Source organism: Tachypleus tridentatus, chromosome 13, assembly GCF_004210375.1.
Source record: "Tachypleus tridentatus isolate NWPU-2018 chromosome 13, ASM421037v1, whole genome shotgun sequence".
Taxonomy (NCBI): Eukaryota; Metazoa; Arthropoda; class Merostomata; order Xiphosura; family Limulidae; genus Tachypleus; species Tachypleus tridentatus.
In genome coordinates this window covers 36,891,989-36,911,560 of record NC_134837.1, presented here as the reverse complement: position 1 = coordinate 36,911,560, position 19,572 = coordinate 36,891,989, and the positions used below count along the sequence as shown (strand labels likewise).

Sequence of the window (19,572 nt, the reverse complement as noted above, 5' to 3'; positions counted from 1 at the left end):
AACCTGATTCCTATGGTATCTAAAAATCTTATTAATTTTACCTAAAAGTAGTTATGTTTTATGACAAACAAACTACCAAAATCACAATTCAATTACATAGTTCTTTATCTTTCTATTTCCATATACAACAGCATATACCACTTTTATTATACGATTAATCAGTTTCTCATTTTAAGCACATAATCATGTTTCACTTTTCCTAGAAAAAATGCAATAGCACACTACATTTTAAAATAGACAGATAAAAAAGGACAAAAAGTGTCAAATAAAAACTGTATATCAAAAAACACTTATTTAATCTTGCAGTTAATACATTAACACCATAGTTGCTTAAAGTGTCCAGTTATTGAAGAAAGAACAGCTCATACTTGTGTATTAAGCTGTTATTGGTACCAAAAAGTGCAGTAATGATCATTATGTAGAGATGAGTTCAACTGAAATTAGAAGCCTTTACATTTAATACACTATCGTGCTCATACTAGAAATTGAAAAAAACTCAGAACTAATCAATTATTACAAAACTGCATCTAAAGATCAGCTAATCTTCCTTGATGTCTAGAAAAAGGGCTGCAAAACTGTCAATTTTTGTTATTTTCTTTCAGTCTATCTATCAGCTGTAACTCGTAAATTACAGGGTGCATATTTCCAGCCTGCACATGCTTTATTCTTCTGTAAGATGTGCCTTTCAAACCTAGAGCCCAACAGATTACTTACAGCCCAAAATATAAGTAACGATAAAAATTGTTTAATACTGCCCAATATGAGAGTCAGTCAACAGATGCTGCAATTTGTAAAATTAATCGTATCAGTTTTGTCATGTTTCGAAACATGCAAGTCTTATGTTTATATTAAGCATTTACTATTAAGAACTTTCTACTAGTGTAGAGAGTTTTATTTCATTGACTTCTTGAAAAGTGCAACTTGAAAAAAAAATATGAATAACAAGCACGAGGAGGTCATTTTGTTGAATCTGTTACCAACATTTCTGTTTGAGTCTGAATAAAAATTACATGATAGATTTCACTCTGTTATCCATGTTTTTACAAACATCCATCTATTAAGACGTAATGCTTACCATCACTTATTAGAAGAACAAAATACAGTTACTTGAAATGTTATCTTGACCATGTGTTAAAGGAACAAATATGAAACACCTGAGATCTTACACTGATCCACATCTGTAAAAATATGTTGCTTGTTTAACAAGACTGTCAATCATTATTGTACCACATTGTTTTGGGTGTACTAAAATTTTTGTTTTGAAGTATATTGGTCTTGCTCATAACTCAAGTACAAAAAGAGATTAAACATCTTTTTTGATGATAAGTTGACATATTATAGTTAAACGTAAAATAAACAATAAAAAATAACTCCACAGAAAAGACCAAATACTGCGAACTAACCATAAAAACTGTGAAGTAAACACTAACTCTGATACAAAACCAAAAATCTAACTTGGAATGACTTTAAAACAAAATTAATTTGAGAAAAACACTCTTATACTCTCATGATATTACATTCCTGTTTTGTTGCTAAAGACAGACTGTAATTAATGTTTATTTCAATTAATTAAACAATAATCAGGAAACATGGTAGCAGTCACTATGTAGAGGTAGTTTAATTACAGCCCAAAACATTAACAACCACAATATCAGATCTGTAAGTCATTATGTGCATTATATGAAAATAGACATATAATGTATGTTCTTTACTCTGCTATGCTGTATCCTAGTCATGATTTATTTTGCTTCCTAGAAGCAATATCTATGATTTATATACTGGCTCCCTACAGATCACAACAGAATAAGTTGGTGAAATATTATCTAATATCTGGATAAATCTATATTCATTTTTCAACTTAGAAGAGAATCATAGCCCAAGTGTTGTTGGAAAAACAAATCAAAAGAAATTAAAGAAAGTGGTAATAATTCAGTTCAGCAGCTATCTAGTTGCACATACTAATATTTGAGATAATAAAAAACACTACTAACATCAGTATAAGAAACTAGAGCAAAACAAAGTTTAGTGTTGCCTTGATAAGTAAATTTAATAGGTCATGTGTATTTCATGTTTACAATGCTCAACTTTAATGTCACATATTTAACATATATTGTATCCATATATCACAAAAAAACAAACCAATATAACAATACCTGTTAACCAATTATGGAAAACATCTGAGTTTTATATAGAATATTTAGAAGATTTAGCAAAAGTTTATTTTCATAAAAAAAACAGCTTCACGTTTGTTTTACTTTAATGCCTGAGAGAAACAGGCTTGATGCCAAGAGAAAAAAAAAGTTTGTTATCAAGTATCTTGTAATTAAAATATTATCAAGAAATTACAAACCTTCTTATTTTCTTATTCAAGCTGTGCTAAAAATCCAATACTGTAGTAGTATATCTTTTTCATATTAATTCCTCCATGATAGAGAGTTGTAAGTCCTGCTTTTAAGAAATAAAGTGAAAGAAACAATTCTTAAAAAACCTTACAATAAACCATAAGTTGTACAACCTTTCTTACTTTATAAATCAATGTCAATCATTTGAGAACCTCAATTATAGTAGACTGTAAATTTGTTTTATTTTTTTTATATTTTATATATTATGAAAATATCCTATGATGTAAAGATTTACAAGTTCACAAGATCAAAACAGCTGTGAGTGACATTCTAATAATTAATAACTATTACATTATGTCATTGTAAAATTCTCTGGCATGTAGAATAATAGGTGAAAACCTTGTTTCAGGTTTGAAGACTATTAGGGGTTTGAAAGATCATTCTTTCTGTCAATAATTTCAATCATGGAGTAAAAGGGCTTCTATTTTACATTTACAGTCTTAAACTTATGTAAAAGCTTAACATATTATGTGAAATGCACAATTAGTTTAAATTATTTTACACTTTCATTATATAGGAATATGGATGTGAAGGGTGATACTTAATTTGGATGATGTATTTGCTTAGATTTGTGAGTGAGGGAAGATCTAAATTGGTAAAATAGTTTTGTTTATCTTTTTGTTATTTCTTAAAGCACTCAACTACAGTTATCAGAAAAAAGTGTTACTGTTACAAACTTAAATTTACAAACCATTTTCTACTTACAGCATGCCATGTAGAACCAGCTGTTAAATCTGATTTCTCCAGTAGAACAACATCTTTCATACCTAGTCTGGCTAAGTGATATGCTATGCTCACTCCAACAACCCCTCCACCAATTACTACAGTTTCTGCTCTGTCCTTCCATGATTTGGTCAAAGTAGTCTGATTTCTATTAGCTTTACTGGGTCTAAAAAAATTAGCAAAGATTCAATCCTTAAGTTTAGGGAAAGTAGTAAATAAACTTTCATACATATAACAAATAGATTAACAAAAGAAGGAATACAAGAAGAGTGGTATTTTTATTTTTTCACAATATATTTTCCCCTCACCTCAGATTTAAACCTGAGAACTGCTTGTTACAAAAGTTCTCTACAAATGACGTAAAGGATTAGTCTCCTACAACTTGCTAGTTAGACATTTTTAATAACTCAAATTACTGCATAAGTACTCATAAAATTTTCTTATCATTATGAAAATATTCTATGTATTGAACACATAACAATGGAATAAAGCATTGCCTTACTATAACAACGTAACCTAAATAAAAATTCTATGAAACACTGTAATACATAACGCTTTTTGTATAGGTTTAACTCACTTTGGAATTGTTGTTTCCTCTTGAAAAGGCTTCATATCCCAAAGTAATGGAAATTCCTATATCTTTTTATCAGCATTTATTATATTAATTATTTAATTTTTACAAATTGTAGTGAATTGCAAGATGTTAAAATTTTTCTCAACACAAAAAAATGCCTGAAAAGGAACAATCAAAGCAATCTAATATGAATGTACTACATATCTTTTATTTTGTCTATTCTTCAATGAAAAAGTTACATTTGACTTTGTTGCTCTATAAGATTGTCAAGTTGTTAAATATAAAAGTATATCCAATGAATAACATATCAAAAGCATAACTGAGAACCGTAAAAAATTTTGGGAGTTCAATTATCATTGCTTTTGGAACAGAAAAACAAATTACATGTCTAAGAAAAATTGTCATTATTCTAAGTTGTGTGTTAAAGTGCCTTAATCAGTTTAGAACAGGGGTGTGCAACAGGCGGCCCGCGGGCCACAGCCCGGCCCGCCAAGCCATTTAGTGTGGCCCTAGTTGTTGTAATCTAACCATGTGGCCTGATTTGTAATCCAACGCAAATGGAATATTTTTAAAAGCATCGATCCTACGGGATTCCCAGGCTTCGACTCGACAAACTTCTAAAATTATCTTTGCTAGAGAGGAGCAGGCCGAATTCGATTGGTCGGCCTCCTTAGGGCATGAATAGGTGACGTGCACTAGCACTATTGTCTACGACTCAACGTCATGTCCTGAACCTCGCCTTCGCCCGCTGGCAACAATTTTCCCCAACCTCTGCTGTCCGTCATTCATTATTGGTGAAAATTTTATTACCTTTTACAGTTACTACAAGAGATTGAAGGTAAATTGATTATTATTTAGCATATTGTTGTGACTTTACTGAAGTTATTAAAATTTTTGCTTTCAGATGCATCTGATTCTATGTACAGTGTGACCTCGTTATTCGCGGGGGTTACGTTCTTTACCCTCCCGCGAATAGCGAAAAACCGCGAATATTGGACGCAGTTTTAAAACGTATATGTATGCGATTATATACTATATGAAATGCTTCCCAAACACTAATGATACTTATACTCATTGATGCAGTAATAATGTAGCAATATTGCATACTGTTATGTATTTCACTAAATTGTACCGTGCGTTACCGGGCTGTGCTTTGCCGTTTGCGTTGTTGGGGAAGCTGAGGCAGTCAGCCAATAGCAGTCCAATCTTGTTTGGTGAAGACGACAATTGATAAAAACGGCTTGATTGAGTAAATACAACAGAAATCTCCTCGAAAAGCCCTTTCAGTCTCTGTGACCTACAAAAACGCAGTTCGCGCATAACCCGCGAATATGCGGGGCCGCGAATGGCGAACCGCGAATAGGCGAGGTCACACTGTATTTTGCTATTCTCAATTAATTTAAGTACCGGAAGGCTATGATCGGGATGCCAATTTAGAAACATGTGTTTCTGTCCATAAGAGGTTCCATGTGTAAATAAATTCTATGTTTTTTTCTACTTTGCTATTTTCGTGAGAATAATTTTTGTTTTGATTTCAGGGCTAGTAAAATGTCAGCAGTTAAGAAACGAAAAATTGATGATGAGGGAAGGTTATTCAACAGTGAATGGTGCACAAAATATCTTGTTGTCCCACATAGTCAAGGTGTTGTCTGTCTCGTCTGTCAAACTACAATTGCAGTCATGAAAGAGTACAATATTAAGCGACATTACGCAACTAAGCACTCCTCCCAGTTTGATGAAATTGTTGGTCAGGCACGAAAGGACAAAATTGAACATTTAAAAACATCCATTGAAAAGCAACAAGGTGTTTTTACCACTTTCAAGAAAAATTCAGAACTGGTGACAAAACTGAGTTTTAAGCTTTGTGAATGTATGGCAGAAAAGGGAAAGCCTTTCAGTGATGGAGAATTTATTAAAAATTGTTTAACAATATTCACAGAATATGCATGTCCAGAGAAAAAATATTTGGTGGAGCAAACTAGCCTTTCCGCTTTACTGTCTCACGCAGGACAAAAGATCTTTCAGAGGACATCAAAGAAACTTTGAAAGAGAGATTGAATTCGTGTGAAGCTTTCAGTCTGGCTTTGATGAAAGCACTGATATCAATGACACATCCCAACTTGTCATTTTCATCAGAGCTGTTACTGCAGGCTTTGATGTTTTCGAAGAGTTTTAGATATGGCAAGCCTTTCCTCCACAACCACAGGACAGGATATTTGTGAACAAGTGCTTAAGGTTGTAGAAAAGTTTGAACTGAATCCTTATAAATTATGTGGTGTTACAACAGATGGTGCTCCTTCCATGACAGGTAGGACAAATGGATTCACCAAGAAATTTCTAACTGCAATTGGAGCACAAGACGTAGTTGTAAGCCATTGCATTATTCACCAAGAGAGCTTGTGCACCAAAGTTCTGGATTTTGCAGAAGTCATGAAAAATGTCGTCCAATGCGTAAATTATATTCGAACACGAGGATTAAATCATCGACAATTTAAAACTTTTTTAGATGAGCTGGACAGTGAGTATTCAGATGTTTTGTACTTCTCTGCTGTACGTTGGCTTAGTAGAGCTGCTACTTTGAAGAGATTCTGGAATCTGCGAGAGGAGATTAAGTTCTTCATGGAGAGCAAACGTCAGAATGTGGACTTCTTGAGCAATGAGAACTGGCTGAATGACTTAGCATTCCTCACAGACATTACACAGCATCTGTCTGATTTAAACTTAAAACTACAAGGGAAAAGTCAACTTGTGAATAAGTTGTTTGAGCATATTTGTGCTTTTGAGAAGAAATTGGAACTTTTCCAGGTTCAGTTGAGAAGAGCCATATTGACCCATTTTACATGTCTTGCAACCAGGAAACTGGAATTTCCTAATCTGGATTGCACCAAATATGGAACCAGTGTACAAAAGCTGCGTGATGAGTTTGCAAACAGATTTCCAGATTTCAGACAAACTGAAATTAGATTGAAATTGTTCACTCAACCTTTTGATTTGGCAGTGGAAGACAGTCCTGATGATTGCCAAATGGAACTCATTGAACTGCAGGCTGACATGGACACTAAAAGGAAATTCTCTGAAAACAGTTTGCTAGACTTTACAAACTCTGTGTACGTGAAAAGTTTCCCAATTTGTCCCGTCATGCACAAAGAATTGCCTCCCTTTTTGGTAGCACCTACTGCTGTGAGCAATTTTTCTCCAAAATGAAGCTCATCAAAACCAAATGTAGAAGTCAGCTGACTGATGAACATTTGACCAGTCAGTTAAGAGTGGCAACCACTTCTGTCAAAGCTGATATTGACAAGCTCTGCAAGGACTCTAAATTTCAAGTGTCGCACTAAAATGATCACTCATGCAAAAATATAAAATATTATTGCTTGCATTTTGAGAATTTTTTTTAATTTATTGTGCATGTACACGAATAAGCTTGTTTTTTAAGTGGCCCCGCTTGATTGATGAAGTTGGTTATATGGCCCACCGACGAAAAATGTTGCACACCCCTGGTTTAGAACATTCTATTAATATTAACCATTAAAATAATACTTCTGCTGGGAGTTTAGTTTACTAATTTTTATCATTAATTTTTTTTGTGAAAAAATGAATTGATGTCATGGTGTAATTTTTGTCATTACAAATACCTTGAATAGATGTTGCAAGCTTGTAAATGTATATTAATTCTCTTACACAGTCAAGGATACACACGACAACTTTTAGAAAAGCAGCCTGTTTAAAAAGATGATACATATACACGAACAAACTGACATCGCTCATTTGTGTAGAAAAGTGGTTAAACTACGTTACTCAAGAATTATAGGATATTGTGCTGTGAAAACTTAGTCTCAATATAAAAAAATGGGTTAATTCCTGATTTGATTGCCTATCTGTGATATGATCCCACTTAAATATTTGAGTAAATGTGTTAAAATTTTGATCTATGAAAATTAAAAAAGAAAGAATTATAGTATCCATTCAATTTCATTTAGGGATAAAGAAACAGTAATCATAATTTAAATTTTATTCATTCGATTCAAATATATTTATGGATAAAGAAACAATAATAATAATACACATTTATTAAATTTTACGGGAAGAAACTTCAATACAAATATCTGTGACTTTTGTATTAAAACAGCAACACCTTTCATGTGAAAAAAGTATTAATATTAATAATTAACAAGTATTTTTCTTCACAACTCCTTAATATTATTATGTTTGTTTGTTTTTGAATTTCCCATAAAGCTACATGAGGGCTATCTGCGCTAGCTGTCCGTAATTTAACAGTGTAAGATCAGAGGAAAGGCAGCTGGACATCAACACCCACCGCCAACTCTGGGCCTACTCCTTTACCAACGATTGGTTGGTTAATTTAGCGTCTCATGGCACAAAGCAGCTAGGCTATCTGCGCCAAACATCCAGTAAAGAGTTATAAGTAAATTTAGTAAAATTCATAGAAGGTAATTAAGGTAAAACAAAACAAAGTTTAAAAAAGACACATAAATAGCATAAAACCAATGTTTACATCTTGTCTACAACGTTAAGAAAAAAACTACAGTAATTCAAGTTGTAAAGGGCTTTCTTTAGCGTAACTGTAATTACCATAACTCACAAGGAAGACTAACAGGTAAGTACAAAAACCACCGTCAGTCACCTGAAGTTGGCTTTTCCAATCCTGGTTCCGAGTTATTTGACGTTACTGCCATTTTCAAAAACGAAAGTAATAAAAAGGTTTTAAAAGACATGCAGCAAAATTATAATGATAACTCGCCAGGATGACTAACGAGTAGTTCAAACAGCGGTGTTAGTTATCTTAAGTTGGCCTTTCCAGTCCTAGTTTCTCGGTATTTAATGTCTAGTTAGAACAACTTCCTCTTTCTGATCCTTACAGAAGCAAGATGGTCAAAGTCCAATATAGGGTTTTATTTCGAAAAGCTTGTTTTCGCGTTGCTCACTCCAAGACGACTGCCAGCTGGAATGTAGCAGAGCCTTAACTAAAGGACCATAGTCCATGTATGGGACAGGCACAGTGGTGATAGTGCCAGAACAAATAAATTCGCGTCCCCGCGAATATAAACGTGGCCGAGTATCCTGAAAAAAACTGGATAGAAGTGGATATTAAAGAAAAATGGGCCAGTCGGTTTTGAATATCAGCGAGAACAGGGTGTGAACCAACGTGAAGCGATTCAGGGCCAGTATGGAACTAATCGAATAAGTAAAAATAGTGCAGTTTGAGTACTGCTTAGCTTCTATGTGATCCAGGGCAAGAGAAATGACGTACAGTTCAGCAATGAACACAGAAGCTGTAGAGGTGATTCTACATGAAACCACAGAACCATAACCAACCATGGCAAAGCCCACACAGTAACCTGATTTTGAGCCATCTGTATAAATAGGAATAGAAGGACAGTTTGAAAGACGTTCAGAAAATAGCAGACAGTATTTCTAATCAGGTGTGTCTACTTTTCTCAGATGACTTAAAGATAGGTCACAATTGGAGACTGTAAGAAGCCATGTAGAGATGGGGTGACCAGTAGATACAGCAGTATTATCCAAGAAGAGACCCAATTCATCTAACTGTACCTGGATATGAAGGCCAAAAAATCAATAGTAGACCATCTAGTCTGAAAAATCATGGCCAACTGAGGAAGGAAAACACAACCCCAGGTGAGTTGCTTTGGTAAAGAACAAAGTTTTGAAGCATATAGTAAATACAATTGCAAACGACAGAGGTGCAAAGAAGGTTCACGAGACTCTATGTATAAGTGTGGAAAGCCCCAGTGCAGAGCAGAAGTCCTTGATGATGAATAGGGTCTAGAATCTTTTAGGCCGACGATCCGGAAGAGCCATAGATTAGTGATCCATAGTCGAGTTTCATGATATATCTTTAGCATAGAACGTCGATCCGCTTCATAAGGGGTAGAAGAGAGGACACGGAGGATGTTCAGTGTTCTTATATATTTGACCACTAGCTGCTTGATGATGGTATAAAGGGCAGCTTATGGTCAAAGATAAGTCCCATGAACTTTGTCTCAGTGACCACAGGCAGCACAACTTCACCGATACGGAGTTCAGGATTGGGGTGAATACCCCGGTGGCGGCAAAAGTGCATGCGAACGGTTTAAGAGAGAGATATGGGAGTTGTTTAGTGATGGCATTAATTTTTATACTGAAAAGTGTGACACTCAGAGCACAGCCCTGAGGGATTCCAAGTTCCTGTAGAATAGAACGGGAAAATGTCGAATCCACACAGGCTCAGAATAGCAAGAGAAGCAGGAAATAGATGGCGCAGTTTGTCATAGTGTATATCATCAGGTCCAACTGATTTACTGCCAGACTGATGAAGGGCCAGTTTGTGTTCCACTAGTGTAAAGGGATGATTATAGTCATAGAGACAATTAGCTCAAAAGGAAAGAGGTGAATGCTCTGCTCGAGTCTTGACGGCTGAGATTGTGGAAGAAGAGGCAGAAGTGCTACATACCTGGCAAAAGCTTTCACTTAGAGTATTGATGATGCTCTGGATATCAGCTTCTTCCTGGTTATCAGAAAGCAAGATTGAGAGGTAAAAACATTTATACTGCTCATTGACCTTTTCATTCTTGTCCCACATGAACTGGTAGTAGAATATATGCTGGTTGTAAACTTAATCCAAGATTCCTTCTGGCTTTGACGTCTTACCCACCTAGCATGTGCTCGGACCCGTTGGAAAACGATGCGGTTCGAAAGTGTGGGATATCTATAGAAAGTATCTCAGGCCCGTTTTTGAGCCTTCCTAACTATGTGACACACAGGATTTCACTATGGAAGAGGATATAGTGGAAAACGTGTCGAGGTTTAAGGAATACATTGAGCACCTGCTTATATAATACAGTCAGTTACTAATGCCACACACAGTCGTTCCTTGATGGCTTAAAGGCGATGGCAGGATCAAGTTTTCCTAGAGCAGTGAAAGATGGCCAGTATGCCTGATCGAGCTTCCACCGGGGCATACGGTTCGGGTGGGATCGACTACGGCCAGTGTCTCTCAAGAAAATGATCACTGACTCATGGATTATTGTCAACCCTCCGTATAAAATGGGAGAATAATGAAGGGGAGAAAATCGAGAGATCAGTAGCAGTAAAGGACTGATTAAGTACATGGAAATAAGTGGAAAAAACAGTATTTAAAAGAGAAAGGTTGTGATCTGATAGCATACGCTCTACAGAGCGATTCCACCTATCAATATCAGCACTTTCCCATAGGAGATGATGTTCATTAAAGTCACCCAGGATGAAAGAAAAGGAGACAGCAACTGTTCAATGAAAGCATCAAGGTCGGATTGATCATATGTCTCTCCAGGCAACAGGTAGAGACAGCAAACAGTGATGATACGACACAAGGAAACACGGATGACTAAGGCGTCCAAGGGTGTGTTGAGTGGCAAAGACAGGGTGCGCAAATTCTGATCAACCAACAGTGCAACCCCTCCATTCACTCGTCCATCACATAGCCTGCCATTTCTGTACAAAGAAAACCGCCGAAAGGTGACTGTATCGACAGGTTTCAGAAATGTTACCTGTAAGGAAAGACATACACGGTGGTAGGAAGCACTCAGTGTTTTGATATCATCCAGATTAGAACGTTAACCTCGACAGTTCCATTGTATCAGGGTGGCAAATTATACTTACATATAGGCAAATTGGGTGGAGAACACTTCTGTTTATGACCACGTCTTTTTTCCTTACTGTCCTCACTGTCTATTGACCTCCATGGAGCCTGCCCTGGGTCAATTGGGCAGGTCTTTGCTGTTGGAAGGGGATTCCAGTGATTGAGGACGTGAACAAATTATTGTTTTGCATCTTGGCGTGGGAGAAGAAGATGTATCCGAAGAAATGCCTAGTACCTGGAACAAAAGATGTGGGTCTTGGGGTTTGTTGGAATGTATGTAATGGGACAAAGATGGGTGTTGAAGTTGATTCATCAACTTTTCAACAATGGAGGTCATTAGGCTTTTCATTTGTCTGGAGAACGATTCTTTTAGAGGCACAGAGACATTTATCTACACTCCCATTGTAGTTGTGGAAAGAAGTGCAGCAGCATACGTCCGAGATGAGGTGGTGGACAGCAATTTTCACTTGAATTCACTCTCAACAATAACACCTTACGATTAATTCAAAGTAGCATGAGGTGTTAACTCAATAGGTATGTTCCCAAATGCCTCTGAATGCAAGAAGAGTTCATTGTGTTGAGATGTAAATGTTTCCACCAATATGTCACCAGATCGAAGCTTCTTTACTGACTTTGGAGAGCCAGCAAGATCTTCTAGTCCCTTCTGAATGAAAAAGGGAGACATTTGCTCTAATACTTTGTCTGAAAGAGAATGTACTATAAGAAAATGAGGTACAACAGGTTGTACAGATGTTGAGGGTTGCTGTTCAAAATCACCAAAGACGTGGTCGTTTACCTATAGACTGTTTTTTCAATATTTTATTAAGATATTTAATTGGAGTATCTATTATAAAGAAAGGGAAATTTTGGTACCCACTGACCGCACCCACCATAGAGCTCTAGAAGGGGACGCACTAAAATGTCAAACAAGGACACTGCAGCAGCGCCAGAATTTTGTGAGCATTACACCCAAACACCAGCATCAGATACAATGTCCGCAATACCTGTTGAGGACATTGAACACTGGTACTTGGTTAACCCTAGCCCTAGTGGACCAGCCAATTGACCCAAGGGGGCCCACCTCAAGGCCGCCCGTCTACAGGAATTCGAGGCCAAAGTGGTGTGTTAGGGTTGGACTCGTCAACCACCAGGATTCTCTTCTCCCTTTCACGGGCTGCCACGCACGGCAAACACATGGGTGGATGTTTAGATCCCAGAGAACCTTCTCTTGGATGTCCCCTCACCACGTACAGGAATCCACACTGAGAAGTTTACCAACGAATAGTGGGATTGACTGTTACATTATAATGCCAGATCAACCAAAAGGACAAGCATGTTTGGTGTGACAGGGATTTGAACCCGTGACCCTCAGATTACGTATCCAATGCCTTACCCACCCGGCCATGCCGAACAAATATTATTAAAACTTAACATTCTTATCCCTGTGATTTTCAAAAAGGTTTTATTTTCACATACATGTAACAGGTAACATAACTTTCCTCAAATGTTCATGGTAATAAAGTTGATTCATATAACTCTTGAGACAAAATGTTCATAGCTCAAATATGACTTTATGTAACCATTAGAAGTTAATTTTATACAGCTAGCTTAATATTCTCTTAAGTAATAAATATTGTTCCAGGTGTGTGACGAATGAGAAAAGGGGAACAACAGCTGAGCACAAATGCTACTAAAACTGGAACCAATCGTCTCCTGCTGCGGAACCTGATATTAATGTATACAGTTTCTTAAGAGTAAATCCATGCACAACATAAGTTGTAAAATAGTAACAGGTGATGGCGATTGATGTGTCTATAAAAATTGGAAAGAGTACCACGTTACGGTTGACCTGTTGTGAAGATCAAATGTGCAAACCACGTGGTCAGAAACTACACTATGATACTGCACAACACTGATAGTAAAGCATAGAAAATGCAAAATATCTATCAAAGTCTTAGAATACGAGGTGCAACTTGATCCAATAGTGAAAATTGCTGTATTGTAAAGACATCATGGATTATCATGTTTTTGTATGCCGTGGTGCTCTCATCTGTACCCATATACTTCATTGAACCTGAATTTTTGATGAACTGAATTAACACATTTGTTGTCTAATTTATCTTTTTTGCTTTCATCTCAGGCACTAACGAGATAGGTTTCTCGGAGACTGGTTAGTGAAAGTGGGTTTTTGAAGGGTTATCCTGTTTTCCTCTCACATCCAAATCTTGGGTATTAAGATTTACAAGTCCCGGCCCACTATGTTTTTCGTTTTTACGAAGTGAATAACTTTCCGTCCTCCGCTTTCTGTGACACAACCTCAGCTGTACCCCTGCCACTCTGCACACCCTCTGCACGAGTTTGTTGATTATTTTTTTCACAGTTATTTTTAACATCCTGCCCCACCTTCCCCCAAGTATTATTTAAATCATGAGCAGGGTAAAAAGAGGAATTATTCGAAAGTCTTACCACATCTATGGTTTAGATTTACAATTGTAAAACTCTTGTATGTAAACCATCATTTGTAATAACTATTACTAATAACCGTTATTATAAACTGTATTATTTTTAAGTTTGTGTATTAAAATATATTTGTGCTAAAACGAAAATTGTATGTATCAATTTTTTTGGAAAATAACATAAATTTAATACATATTAAGATTTAATTCACTATAAAGCTTCAATTTAATTCCACTTTGTTTGAGATAGTGATACGTAACGAACACAACGTAATAAATTGGAGACTCGTAAGAAATAAAATAATAATACGTAACAGTTTGTTTGTTTTTGATTTTCGCACGAAGCTAATCGAGGGCTATCCGTGCTAGCCGTCCCTAATTTGCAATGTAAGACTAGAGGGAAAGCAGCTAGTCATCACCACCCACCGCCAACTCTTGGGCTACTCTTTTGCCATTGAATAGTGGGATTGACCATTATATTATAATGCCCCCCACAGCTCAAAGGTCGAACAAGTTTGGATTTAAAATTGTGTGGGCTGAGGGAATAATAACTGGTGAGGGCCCTACATCCCGTGTAGTTTTACATAGAATAAAATTATCAATGGGCTATGGGGCTGAGCTCCCTCTAGCTCCTACCTAAATACGCCACTATCCAGAATGTCATATTTCGTGAAGTGTGTGTTTTTTTAATAGTAAAGCCACATCGGGCTATCTGCTGTATCTACCAAGGGAATGCGAACCATTAATTTTAAGCGTTGTAAATTGGAACCGGAACTTTACTGAGAAACGCTCTCGTAAAGAAATGACAGCCGACAGATGGTCACCCGCTGACCATAAATTTCAAAGGTTTATAAAATACATGTATGTTTTGTATTTGAGATATAAAGGTATATTTGGTATTGCGTGTGAGTTTTTTTATGCATCTATATTGAGAATCAACCTTCAAATTGTGAATAATTGCTTATTTCTACTAACTACAAGTTTTGCTTTGTGTTGTTGTTGTTTCGAGTTAATCACAAAGCTACACAATGGGCTATCTTTGCTCGGCCCAACACGGGTATTAAAACCCGGTTTTTTGCGTTTTAACTCCGCAGACATGCCGATGAGCCACAGGAAATTTTGTTTAGTGCAAATAAAACTTTAATAAATATTTTGTTTTTCGTTCATTTGATCAGAATTACAATTATATCAACGTTGTTCATTTCGACATTTTATACGATGTTCATATACATAAAATTTAGATTGATTTTAGTTTTTTGTTATGCAATATAATGAATACAGACAGGAACGGATTGATATTTTAAAGGCTCAGTCCGGTCAGTATCATTCATAACGATTTAGTAATTTTTCACGTATTGTGTACTGGCTCAACAATAATGCATCAAATAGCTGGAGGTTCAATCCACTCCTAAATACAAAATAAATCATTATAAAACGAGTTTATAAATATCTTTCACTGTAATAATGTGAATATTAATTTCATTTAAGAGGTTTATTGCTTGAATTTAAGCACAAATTTACAGTATTGGCTATCTGATTTCTAGCGTTGTAAATCCGCGGATATGCTGCTGTGCCATTTTCTTGTAAGGCAAACATTATAAACATGTGAAATTGCACCTTCTCTGACTTTTACCATTGCATCTTTTGGATGTGATCATTTGTGACAATCACTGCCTCCTCTGGTATAAATAACGTTTAGCATCACCATGTTTCCAAGTTTCAAGAAGAGGAAATATTTATAAATTGCAAATCGTTTGGAGAAAATTATAATATTCTTGTAATATCTAAGTTTAAACAGAACTGCACTATTGGAGAAATAGTGTGGTTAACGTATTTTACAGTTTCCTTATTTTATTCACGAGTTTTTGTTAATAATAGCAGGAATATGTGATCTGTTAGTGTTAGATAACACTTGACAAAATAACTGTTTATCATAAGGAGATGTACGCTTATAGCGGGAAATAGGTATACAGGGGCGTGTTTTGTGAAGTTTTAACCTCGATCAAAGTTTCCGCAAGTGAATATTAACATAGGTAAACAGTCTGAATTTATAATTTTTTTGTTTTACCGTTCCAATTATCTAATTATCTCCGCTGCTTATATCTAATTTTTAAATTTTATTTTAAAATCGGAATTATTTGTGGATTAACATAATAAAACATGTGGGTAATAATACTTGAAATTAATCTGTGCTGAAACCAACTGTGATAATTAAAAAAAAGTAAACTAACATATTAGAAAAATTAGCCTCAAAATACTCTTTCACACAAGACTACCATCCCTACCAAACTGTTTAAATCTCTCCAGTGGTTTAGAAACTTATTTATTGCCAAACAAAACTATTTATAGACAACACTTGTAAGTCAGTGAATTTTAATCTTATATAACCTTTTCTTTTATACGTATATCTTCCCAATTATTATGATATCAAAGTACTGGCATGACTGATAATTCTTATGTAATTAATAAGGAACTTTCTTTGATCAGAAATTAATATATTTGACTTTAACAAAAAGCTTTTATATTAAAGTTAATGAATTTCGACTCAATCAAGTCTCCTCTTTTTTATTAATAAAGAAGGGATTACTGCAACGTTTGGAAGAGGGAGTGGTCATTGGTGATGGAGGATTTGTGTTTGCTTTGGAAAAACGAAGTTATGTGAAAGCAGGACCTTGGACACCGGAAGCATGTGTCGAGAATCGAGAAGCTGGTAAGGAAAATTAGGGATATTCATAATAATACCAATAACATTAACTTTTTTTAATTGTATATTTTTTTCAGAATTTTAAGTTTAATATTTTAAAACCCAAAAAATTAAAAATTGAAACAACGATGCCTTATTCTCAACCATTAGCATCTTGAACATTTATAACGTTATGGATACTTGTCATTAAAATGCTAATTCTTATGCCTTTGTTTAAAATTCATGTTTATTTTATATTTCGTACTGCGTAAACTTCATAAAGAATTTTTAAGAGCTGGTTCAGATGTAATTCAAGCCTTCACATATTATGCCAGTGATGATAAACTAGCAAACAGGGGAAACGAAGCTGGAACGAAATTCACAGTAAAATGTGACCACAGTGTGGTAATGATTTTTACATTTGTTGCCTGAAAAAAATGTTCACTTACATTGCCAGCTTTGCAGTTCTAATTATGTTAGAGTGACAAGGTGCAAGAACTTCCAAACAAACAGTGTACTTGATTTCTCCAGTGAATGATTTTCTTTTTTCCTTCTTTAGGTTTAAGTTTCTAAAGGACAGATTCATGTTGGGTGTAGCTCAAAAGGAACGAAATACACCAAAGACTTTTTAGTATCTTCTCACCTCTGCCTTTCCTAGGGTGATGTCTTCCTGTGTATATCACATCTAGTCCTGACAAAAGTTGTTAGCAATGAATACTAGAGAAAATATATACTGGGGTTATGTTTAGTGAGTAACAATTTTGCATTTCCAGAATTTGCGATATGAGGTAAGTAAAAAAATAAAGAACAAAAATTTCGAATCAAATATTGGTTGTGGGAAAAATTTATAGTTCTATTCTTCTGGTATATATTTTCAGGGGCGTGACATAAATAAAGCAGCATGCAAACTTGCTCCAGAAGTGGCAGAAGAAAGTGACTGCCTTGTTGCTGGTGGACTTTCTCAAACTCCAACCAATTTGTCAGGCAGGAATAAAGAGAAGGTGCAGGAATAATTTCGAAAACAGGTCAAAGTATTCACTGAAAATGGAGTCGATTTTCTCATCTGTGAGATATAGTAGAATTATGAATTTCTCCAGTGCTGAATTACTTCGTTAATAAGAAAACTTGAGCTGTTGAGTTATGCAGAAACATTTCAACTCTCCAAGCATACAGAGAATGAGGGAACTGAAATAAAAATCCTAACTTAATATTTCGTATTGGATATTATTAGATACATTGTTCTATACATACACAACATTGTGATGAAATCTTATTTAAGGCATAAATTTAACAAAATTTCTCCTATCTATGCTGTTTCCAAATGAGTAATACATTGTTACAAGTGTTGTTTTAAAGTTTAGATAAATATGTACAAAAAGTAAATGCTACCAGATCTTTAGTTTTGTTTCTGGAGTAGTTCTTTTGTGGTCAGATGAATGTGAAAATTTTCCTCCACGACTGCTATTTTAATGTGTTTACAAACTGGTTCTATATGATTAAACAAATTCAGTTACACAAATGAAGGGCCTTGATTGGTTTCAATTCAAAACTTCTTTCTTGCAAAGAATTACTCAAGTGTCTCTTTTACAGTATTTTGAACATGTTGAAGAGATAATGTGGGCTATTGAAGTCTGCAAGGAGACAAAGTTACCTGTGGCAGCAAACATGTGTATTGGTCCTGAAGGTGACCTTCATCATACATCGTGTGGAAAGTGTGCAATAAAGATGGTTAAAGCAGGTTCTCGTCAATTTTTTTTCTTTTTTGTCTGGTTTTGTAAAATAATGTTCAACCCATTTTTGAAGTTTGCTCTATACAATCCCAAGCATTATAGGTTTTGTTAAAAAATGTACTTTGATTAATCTTTGGCTAGTTATCAAACGTGTCCTTGTACATTTCACCACAATGTCTTGTGTGTTTTTTTGCATTACTACAATGTTAATGTGCTTCTAATCTCTTGTTTTTATCATGAAGGTGCTGATGTAATAGGAGTAAACTGCCATTTTGATCCATTTGTATCCTTGGAAGCTATGAAACTTATGAAGAAAGCTCTGGATGTTAAAGGACTCAAGGCCAACCTTATGTGTCAGCCTATAGCATTTCTGACTCCTGATGCAGGGAAACAGGGCTTTATTGACCTTCCAGAGTTTCCATTTGGTAATTTAATTGTACCTGAACTCGAAACATATCTTCTAGAAATTCTATATTCTTAAAGTATACTGAGTATGTTCTGAGTATGAAAATTTGCAATATTAATAACAAAAGTATGACAATGAAACATATATTTTAAAGTGCAATTTTAATTATTTACTTACTAAAAGCAGGAACTTTTGAAATTTTTTTCTTATTATATTTCTCTTTATAGAATGACTACAATGCAAATACTTTGTAGCTTTTTCAAATATAATACATTGTATTAAAACAAACACTAATAGGATATCTTGCAACATGGCAGATGATTGCGGTAATATCATTAGTTAAAATACTGTTGCATTGGTTTAGTTATTAAGACTTTTTTGCCATAAATTCACATTGATAGACAATGCTTCGGATATTCCCTAATTCCAAGACATGAAGCTTAATGAACTACAACTATACTTCGTATTTTCAAATCAAAGCTCTTGTTTATAGAAAGTATTTTGATGCAGTATCTAAAGCTATTGTTGTAAAATATATATTTTAAAATGGTAAATTATTATCCAAGAGTAAGACTATGTGAGAAGGTTTCATAATTAAATTTACACAGTTCAGAAATGCAAAGAGAAGATAAACTTCAAAAAATAAGTTATGTATTGTTGTCTTTTATATTTAGCATTGGAACCCAGGATTTGTTCAAGATCGGACATACACCGTTTTGCTAGGGAAGCCTATGATCTTGGAGTCCGTTACATCGGTGGATATTGTGGTTTTGAACCATATCACATCCGTGCTATTGCAGAAGAGCTTGCAGAAGAAAGGGGGAAGAAACCCAAAGCGTCGGAGAAACATGACATGTGGGGTGAAGTGCAGAGAATGCATACCAAACCTTGGGTTAGAGCAAGGTAATGTCCTTAGTGTATAGATGGATAACATCAAAAGAAAATTGTTCTATTCATCC

The 19,572-nt window shown here is 35.2% G+C and overlaps 1 protein-coding gene and 1 pseudogene across 2 annotated transcripts in view; one reads left to right on the top strand and one right to left on the bottom strand.

Annotated features, from left to right (window-relative positions):
- The window catches only part of LOC143237245 (betaine--homocysteine S-methyltransferase 1-like), a 38,057-nt gene extending 20,775 nt beyond the window's left edge, over positions 1–17,282 (bottom strand). The window contains exons 1-3 of the mRNA XM_076476293.1: positions 16,927–17,282; positions 3,108–3,291; positions 2,351–2,448 (exon numbers count right to left, since the gene is read on the bottom strand). The gene's annotated coding sequence lies outside the window, so the exon portion shown is untranslated. The remainder of the gene's footprint in view (positions 1–2,350; positions 2,449–3,107; positions 3,292–16,926) is intronic.
- LOC143237251 (betaine--homocysteine S-methyltransferase 1-like) overlaps positions 1–19,572 on the top strand; it is a 62,221-nt pseudogene that overhangs the window by 42,326 nt on the left and 323 nt on the right. Inside the window, exons 2-7 of the transcript XR_013019945.1 lie at positions 16,372–16,504; positions 16,743–16,861; positions 17,356–17,542; positions 18,054–18,215; positions 18,450–18,632; positions 19,288–19,516. The product of XR_013019945.1 is annotated as a betaine--homocysteine S-methyltransferase 1-like (transcript). The remainder of the gene's footprint in view (positions 1–16,371; positions 16,505–16,742; positions 16,862–17,355; positions 17,543–18,053; positions 18,216–18,449; positions 18,633–19,287; positions 19,517–19,572) is intronic.